This window comes from Rattus norvegicus, chromosome 5, assembly GCF_036323735.1.
Source record: "Rattus norvegicus strain BN/NHsdMcwi chromosome 5, GRCr8, whole genome shotgun sequence".
Classification (NCBI taxonomy): Eukaryota; Metazoa; Chordata; class Mammalia; order Rodentia; family Muridae; genus Rattus; species Rattus norvegicus.
Window position 1 is genome coordinate 65,111,544 of NC_086023.1, and position 8,457 is coordinate 65,120,000.

General features: G+C 51.6%; 1 protein-coding gene across 1 annotated transcript in view; it reads left to right on the forward strand.

Moving 5' to 3' along the window:
- The first annotated feature begins 518 nt into the window (after nucleotides 1-518).
- Nucleotides 519-8,457, forward strand: part of Tmod1 (tropomodulin 1) — a 77,502-nt gene continuing 69,563 nt past the window's right edge. The window contains exon 1 of the mRNA NM_013044.2: nucleotides 519-574. The gene's annotated coding sequence lies outside the window, so the exon portion shown is untranslated. The remainder of the gene's footprint in view (nucleotides 575-8,457) is intronic.

Sequence of the window (8,457 nt, forward strand, 5' to 3'; positions counted from 1 at the left end):
GGAGGAACTTTAGTTCCGATTATTTTAAGTGGTTATTTCGGATGCTCCATTCTGTCAGTGCTTTGTAGGGAGAAGGCGTTCAATTCTGCGTTGGAATTGCGCGTCCACGGGTGGCTATTAAGCCCTGGGCGCGTGCCAGTCCTGGCAGGCCTGCTGGGAAGAGGCGACAAGTTGCCTCTTCAAAGGAAGCAAGGTGTAGCTGGACAGACTCTACTGGAACATTCTAGAATAGTGATCTGCCCGTCTTTGACGGGATACCTCCAACGTAGCTTAAAATCTTCCCGAGGCAAGTTGGGGAAACCGAGAACAAGGCAGGGAACCACACATTCACCTGGTTCGGACTCGGGGTGGCCCTAGATCCCCCTAGCGGGTGTCTCTCCCCAGCCGGAGACCGCGCAGCACCCCGGCGCCCCTGGTGGAGCCGGAGGGCGGGGAGGGCGGCGGGGTGGGGCGGGGCGCAGTGACAGCGGAGCAGGGCCCGCCCCCGGCTTCCCACCCGCGGCCGCCAGGGAACTCACCCAGCCCCGCGTTCCGCTCGTTGCCGCCGCCCGCGCTCGCGCCGCCCCGCATCCCGGTAAGACCCCCCGCCTGCCAGCCCTAGGTTCCCCTCGGCCTCGCGGGGTTCCCTGCCGCCGCGCCGGGGCGCAGCCATATCTGGGCAAAATATTCAGCTGTCGCCGCCGCCGAGAAGGGACTGAGCACGGCTCCCTCTATAAATAGCCGCCGCCTCGGGTGGCCTTCGGGGCTCGGGGTCCAGTTCCCCAGCCTGAAGATCCGGTCGCTGGCGCTAAGCGTTCCCGTAGCCTGACGCGCGCGACCCTAGTTAGAGTGCCCGGGGCTCTAGACCTGGTCGCCTAGGGACCTTGGGAGCCTCCCGGGGTGCCCCCGTGGGCATCGGCACTTTGCGAGCTGGGTACGAGCCCTCCTGGGACTCTGGGGAGGATGGGGGTCCACGCTCGCTCGGGGGACGCTGAGTCCGCAGAGCACGGATCCGGCCGGCGCCGGAAAAGTTTCCCAAACTGCTGGAACTAGCGAGGTTTATAGCGTTGCGCAGCCAGGTAGGATGAGAAAGAGCCTAGAAGCAGGAGCCACCGGCTGTCTCCACCTCGGGAGTAGGTGGCCTAGGCAATCCTTTCTTCTCTGGACCTCATTTGACCATTTGTAAGGTGAAGTTAGGGTCCTTCAGGGGGATGATACCCGAGGCCACGAGAGCGGCCAGGCATGCTCTGAACTGCCCACACTCCCCGTCACCTGTTCTCCAGTTTCAGGGTAGGGATGCTGGGGATGCGGCTGCAGTAGTCGGGGACTTTGGTAGCTCTTGGAACTCAGGTCCTGACGTAGGACCCACTGGGGCCCTGGGAATAGCCCGTGAAGTGTACCTGGGGTGCTTGGGGCATCTCTAGGCTGAGTTGCTAGCAGTACCTTAGCAAAACAAGTGACCAAATGAACTGGGCAGTCTCGGGCAGTTCAGTGGCCTATGTGGTACCTGTGATTCTTCCTTAACGGTGAAGCTCCCCAGCTCTCTGCCTAGCTACCTCTCTCTGCGCAGTGCTCAACTTCCCCATGAGAATCCTGAAGACCTGGCCACAACAGAGCTGGACCCTAAACCCAGACCCTGGGTTCGGTTTTAAGTGGGGACTCAATTAGGGTTGATCTTTCTCCCTAGGTCCCTTTGTCACCCGTGTAAGGGCTTCAGAGCCTTTTGCTCAAGGTCATGCAACTCCCCCCCCCCACTGCAGTCTGCCTGCCTTTCCTGTCTCTTAGGGACCTTTTCCCGCAGGTCTGGGGACTCTCTGAGCCCCTCTTTTGTGATCTGCTAATGTCTGGGACTTTCCCAGGCTGCGATAATAGCATGCAGAGTCTAGTTATAGATCCAGAAGACTGCCCAGCTTTCTCTAAAGCTATCTCCGAGCTTGGCTGATAAATGAGTGAAAGAGGACTCAAGCCAACCAAATAGGAAGGTTCCCACCGACTCAACCCTCAAACAGGCAGAGTGAAGACAGGGAGCCTGTCAGTCAGGCATCTTACCTCTAATGAGCTAGTCTCAGAGTCCTCGGCTTAGACAGCCATTGGCCCTTGGGTGCCTGGCATCCTAAGTGGGAAGTTAGAGTCCTCTAAAAATAGCCCAGCCCACCTTATCGGAGTCTCACACCTTCTCCCCTTTGTGGGCGGGGCTCCTCACTGCAGCTAAACGACAGAACCCAGGGACTAGGTGGTGTCAGCTCTAAGCAATAAAGGGGAATAGCCTGGAGTTCAGGCCCCCAGCTCCAAGCTCTGCGACCCACTTGGTGCGACCTTGGGAAATGACCTTAGTGGACAGGATGGTCTTTAGTGGTGCTGGAGTGGGTAGAGCTGGAAGCCCTCTGGGAAGCCCTCTAGCAGGAGAAAAGGGAAGTGCAGGGGAAATCTGGGGCACCAGATCTGTGATGGGACCCCAGAAGTCCAGGTGTGTGGGGGTGGTGGTGGTGTGGGGATAGGAGTGGGGGGGGGGATGGTGGCTTTCCAAGAGCCTAGTGGAGAGGTGGGCAGACAGTTACTACACAGGGATAGGATCTTGACAAGTGGGGAGACTCCATCAGAATTAGGGGTGGGCACTGGGGACTTGGTTGCAGCATGGTGGAGCATTAAAAACTAGGATTGACTGGAGACCCAGGTTGTCTCCTCAGTTTCCGCCTCTGTACAACAGGGCTAACAATCGCAGACACTTCATTCAGGCTGCCGTAGGAACTGATGATGGGCAAACCCTGAGCTTAGTTTGAACCTGCCCGGTTCCTCGTGAGGATGTGGTTAGGGAGGCAGAGGCCAGAGCTTAAGTTGAGACAGCTCCCAAGTCTCTCTCAAAGCTTAGATGAGAAGAGTCGTAGGGGCTGGGGCAGGGGGCAGGCCTCTGTGTTTATGAGAGGGCCAACAGATAAGTGTTAGAGGCAAATCAGGGGCGACCACAGAGCGGAAGAGAATCTGAGGGGTGTGCCCGTGGCAGGATTGAGGTCTTTCCTTAAGGATGTGCCACATGCAACTTTGTAAATGGCTTTCAACCCTCTAGACGTTCCTGAGCAGAAATAAAGGGGGGCTAGGGGGTGTAAAATGAAGCAGGGCCTGGTCTGGGCCCCTGTGTCCCCTGGCTGACTCAGTATCTGTGAGCCACGAAGGGTGAGCTGACCCTGCTCCGGAGGCCTTGTGACCTTGGCTTGCTAACTTCTGAGATGATGTCATCTATTGATGACTTCTGCTGAGCCCAGTCATATGGCTTCTTCCGGACACTGTTTTGATTTTTCGGTCTTACTAATGGACCAGCCCAGGCTGCCAACATTTCTAATGAGGCCAGTTCACTTTCCCTTAAAGCCAAAACACCAGCTAGATCAATTATTTGGCTGCTAAGAGTCATTATTAGTTTAAAGCCAGAGGCCTGCTTCCTGGGATTAACCGGAGTTCAATCTCACAGCGCTGGGGGCCATCTCTCTTTCCGTTCGTTTTGTAAAATCTTCTGGTTTATCATGATGGCACCAGCTTCTCGGCTGCTCTCAGTGATTATGAAAGAATGAGCTCATGGGAACCGACCTAGGACATGGTCTTCTGAGTCTTCTGGGCTGAGGCACGGGCTCCTTGTCTGATAGAAATGCTAAATGAACTCAAGCATTTCACTCGTGCCTTCCGTCATGTCACTTCATGGAGGTGAGCTTTGGGATAGGCTCGGTGTCACAGTGCCTGAGAAGGTGGGACTCAGGGGAGAAGACAGGTCCCACCCCTGTGCCCCTGTCCCTTTATGCCCCCAGGCTCCCTTTCCCAGGATGCCTTTTACTCTGGGATATTAGTGTGGCAGTAACCATTGGACACATTTCCTCCAGTGCCCGGATAAGCCAAAGAAAGTGGAGACTCCTCTTGGCTTCACTCTGCCTTCTTCGTGGCCTCATCTTCTGCCCGCCCTTCAGTGCAGCTGCTTTGAATTCTCATGGCCTCTCGTCCCACCCCCTCTCCCGTTTCTGTTAGCCCCAGGCTCCTGCATGCTGGACAAAGCCAGTATGGCTCCCAAAGCTGTTTCAACCTCAACAGACCCAGCCTTGGCCTCGCCTGTCAATCTCCTCATGTTCTCATCTTGGTCACCAAAGACACCGTGCACCCAGGCATCAAGACAGAGCCTCCCTTCCTTCACGGTCCCTTCCACACAGTCATTCAGTCAGTCCCACCTTCCTTTACAGCTCCTATCCAATCGTAAACCCACATTCATCACCGCAGTCAAGGACTTAGGCGTCTCTACTCCAGGCTATTGTCAGAGTCTCTTAAAGGGGTGTGTGTGTGTGGTGGGGTGCTGACGTTCAAAGAGCTTCCCAAAGCAGAACCATGGCCTTTTCAATGTTCTTTTGGGGGATTCCCCATTTCCTAGTAAAGACCTGAGATCTCTTAGCATGTGATAGGATCTGGTCCCAGGCTACTTTGAAATCCCTCTCAGGCCTGCCCCAGATTCTTTGAACCTTCTCAATGGTCACACATGTTTCCCTGCCTGTGCCTCCATTCTCCCTCTGCCTGGGCTGCTGCTCTCCCAGCTCCTTGGTGTCTCTCACCTGTGCTCCCCTCGAACCCTCAGAGCACTGGCATGCTCAAACTGGGCCCATCTGCTGCCTCTCTGCCTGGGCAGACAGGAAGCTGCTGGAGGGCAGGGTTGGTAGCTCCTGTATGTCTGTATGTGAGGCCTGGATCAGAGCTCAGTGCTTGCCGCCACGCAGGTCCTAATAATGGTTGACAGAGGAATAAATGAGTGAGTGACTAAGGCATGGCAACGACACGCTTACAGCTCACAGCACCCCGCGTTTACGTGTTTTCCCATCCACCAGGCAATCAGCCTCATGGGTCAGGAAGCAGACTTGGCCTGGCTCCTGTCAAGTCCCCAGCCCCTATCGGCCCCGTCACGCTGAGCAGCTGATGACATCAATCATGTCATTTGAAACTCACAGTGATCCTGTGAAGGAAGGAGAGACAGAAGGTGCCATACCTGTGTTTTATAATTAGACAGTGGACCCCAGCAGGAACCGGGGTACATATTCCAGAATCCCGAAGTGCTGTCCAGGGTTATAACTCGAAGAACAAGGGCCTTCCTAGTTTATGTCAATGGTTCACTCGTGACTGGGCATCTCAGTCATGGGGAATCTTTCTGTAAAGGTGCAGATTCTAGCTCAGTAGGTACAAGATAATGCTCAACAGTGTGAATTTCCAAAGAGAACTTCTAATAAGCTGGACTATGCCCTCAAGTAATGCGCCTAACTGCCGCTAACATCTCTTATAGCCTCAGTAAAGCCTTCGTCCCACCCATACCCACATGCACTTTCTCCCGATGCTGACCCTAAGACAGTGCTTTCTGAAATCTACAGACGAGTGCGTTTGCACCCTGGCTGCAAGTCAGAGGCTCTTCTGGGTCAGCACACTGCTTGCAAGTTTGGTGTCTGTGAGCTTTTGGTCAGTGTTGGGGTGGGGAGCTGAGATGCTGAAACGGCAGACACCCAGCAGTGTGCAGATCGAAAAGCGGTAGAGAGGAAGACATGAGGGAGACTCGCCCTGTGCAAACGCAGGGAGATCCCAGAACTCTGGACGGCGGTGCTGTGTGTGCTTGTGTGAGAGTCGAGTTCTGCTTGCTTCCTTAAAAGTGAGATGGCACACCCGAGGATCCCGGCCCGCAGCAGCTCTCTGCTCCCAAACCCCGTGGGAGAGAGACCTCACCGCCTGATCAGGTGGGCACTCCTGAGGCTGCAGAGCGGAGGAGACCACCAACACTGCCCACCCCTGCCCACATCCCTGGCCCAAGAGGAAACTGTATAAGGCCTCTGGGCTCCCGTGGGGGAGGGCCCAGGAGCGGCAGGAACCCCTGCGCCTGAGACACCACCGGAACCTGAAGGAAACAGACCGGATAAACAGTTCTCTGCACCCAAATCCCGTGGGAGGGAGAGCTAAACCTTCAGAGAGGCAGACACGCCTGGGAAACCAGAAGAGACTGCACTCTGCACACATCCAGACGCCAGAGGAAAACACCAAACACCATCTGGAACCCTGGTGCACGGAGGCCCCCGGAAAGAGCGGCGCAGATCTTCCCGGTTGCTGCCGCCTCGGAGAGGACTTAGGCAGTACCCCACGAGCAAACTTGAGCCTTGGAACCACAGGTAGGACCAACTTTTCCCCTGCAAGAAACCTGCCTGGTGAACTCAAGACACAGGCCCACAGGAACAGCTGAAGACCTGTAGAGAGGAAAAACTACACGCCCGAAAGCAGAACACTCTGTCCCCATAACTGGCTGAAAGAAAACAGGAAAACAGGTCTACAGCACTCCTGAGACACAGGCTTATAGGACAGTCTAGCCACGGTCAGAAATAGCAGAACAAAGTAACACTAGAGATAATCTGATGGCAAGAGGCAAGCGCAGGAACCCAAGCAACAGAAACCAAGACTACATGGCATCATCGGAGCCCAATTCTCCCACCAAAATAAACATGGAATATCCAAACACACCAGAAAAGCAAGATCTAGTTTCAAAATCGTATTTGATCATGATGCTGGAGGACTTCAAGAAAGACGTGGAGAACTCCCTTAGAGAACAAGTAGAAGCCTACAGAGAGGAATCGCAAAAATCCCTGAAAGAATTCCAGGAAAACATAAATAAACAAGTAGAAACCCATAGAGAGGAGACACAAAAATCCCTGAAAGAATTCCAGGAAAACACAATCAAACAGTTGAAGGAATTAAAAATGGAAATAGAAGCAATCAAGAAAGAACACATGGAAACAACCCTGGACATAGAAAATCAAAAGAAAAGACAAGGAGCTGTAGATACAAGCTTCACCAACAGAATACAAGAGATGGAAGAGAGAATCTCAGGAGCAGAAGATTCCATAGAAATCATTGACTCAACTGTCAAAGATAATGTAAAGCAGAAAAAGCTACTGGTCCAAAACATACAGGAAATCCAGGACTCAATGAGAAGATCAAACCTAAGGATAATAGGTATAGAAGAGAGTGAAGACTCCCAGCTCAAAGGACCAGTAAATATCTTCAACAAAATCATAGAAGAAAACTTCCCTAACCTAAAAAAAAAGATACCCATAGGCATACAAGAAGCCCACAGAACTCCAAATAGATTGGACCAGAAAAGAAACACCTCCCGTCACATAATAGTCAAAACACCAAACGCACAAAATAAAGAAAGAATATTAAAAGCAGTAAGGGAAAAAGGTCAAGTAACATATAAAGGCAGACCTATCAGAATCACACCAGACTTTTTGCCAGAAACTATGAAGGCCAGAAGATCCTGGACAGATGTCATATAGACCCTAAGAGAACACAAATGCCAGCCCAGGTTACTGTATCCTGCAAAACTCTCAATTAACATAGATGGAGAAACCAAGATATTCCATGACAAAACCAAATTTACACAATATCTTTCTACAAATCCAGCACTACAAAGGATAATAAAGGGTAAAGCCCAACATAAGGAGGCAAGCTATACCCTAGAAGAAGCAAGAAACTAATCATCTTGGCAACAGAACAAAGAGAATGAAAGCACACAAACATAACCTCACATCCAAATATGAATATAACAGGAAGCAATAATCACTATTCCTTAATATCTCTCAACATCAATGGCCTCAACTCCCCAATAAAAAGACATAGATTAACAAACTGGATACGCAATGAGGACCCTGCATTCTGCTGCCTACAGGAAACACACCTCAGAGACAAAGACAGACACTACCTCAGGGTGAAAGGCTGGAAAACAACTTTCCAAGCAAATGGTCAGAAGAAGCAAGCTGGAGTAGCCATTCTAATATCAAATAAAATCAATTTTCAATTAAAAGTCATCAAAAAAGATAAGGAAGGACACTTCATATTCATCAAAGGAAAAACCCACCAAGATGAACTCTCAATCCTCATCTTCGGTTGGTTTATATACAAGTGTGCAATTTCTAGGCTTGAAAGTAAAATGATGCTATCTGGTGCTGGATAGAGGAGCCTTATTTTTTATTATGGCAGCTTGCTATTTTTGTAACATGGTGATTTGGTTGAACACAATAAAGTACAGTAGTAACTGAAAAAAAAAAGTGAGATGGCTCAAAGTAGGTCTAGATGGGCAAGGAAACTAGAAAAGATAGGCACACTCCTAAAGACGGAAGAAACCTGGAAAATTACAATTATGAGACTCTGAATAGTGCTATGGGTCCTTGCTATAGAAAAATGAGTATGTTCATTCACATGGCGGTTCACGTAGCATTTAGGGCAGTGCAGAGACCCCCGGAAGCCCATTCAGAAACATGGATGCCCAACACAGGGAAGAGACCATGTGAGCGTCCTAGCTGGTCCTAACTGTTTCTGGATGCTCAGATTAGTTCTCAGTGCTGGCAACTGAGGAGGTGAGAGCAGCAAGGAAGGGCACACGCGGGTCTTTCTAGAGACAAAAAAGCGTCATGAGCTCTGGTTCTC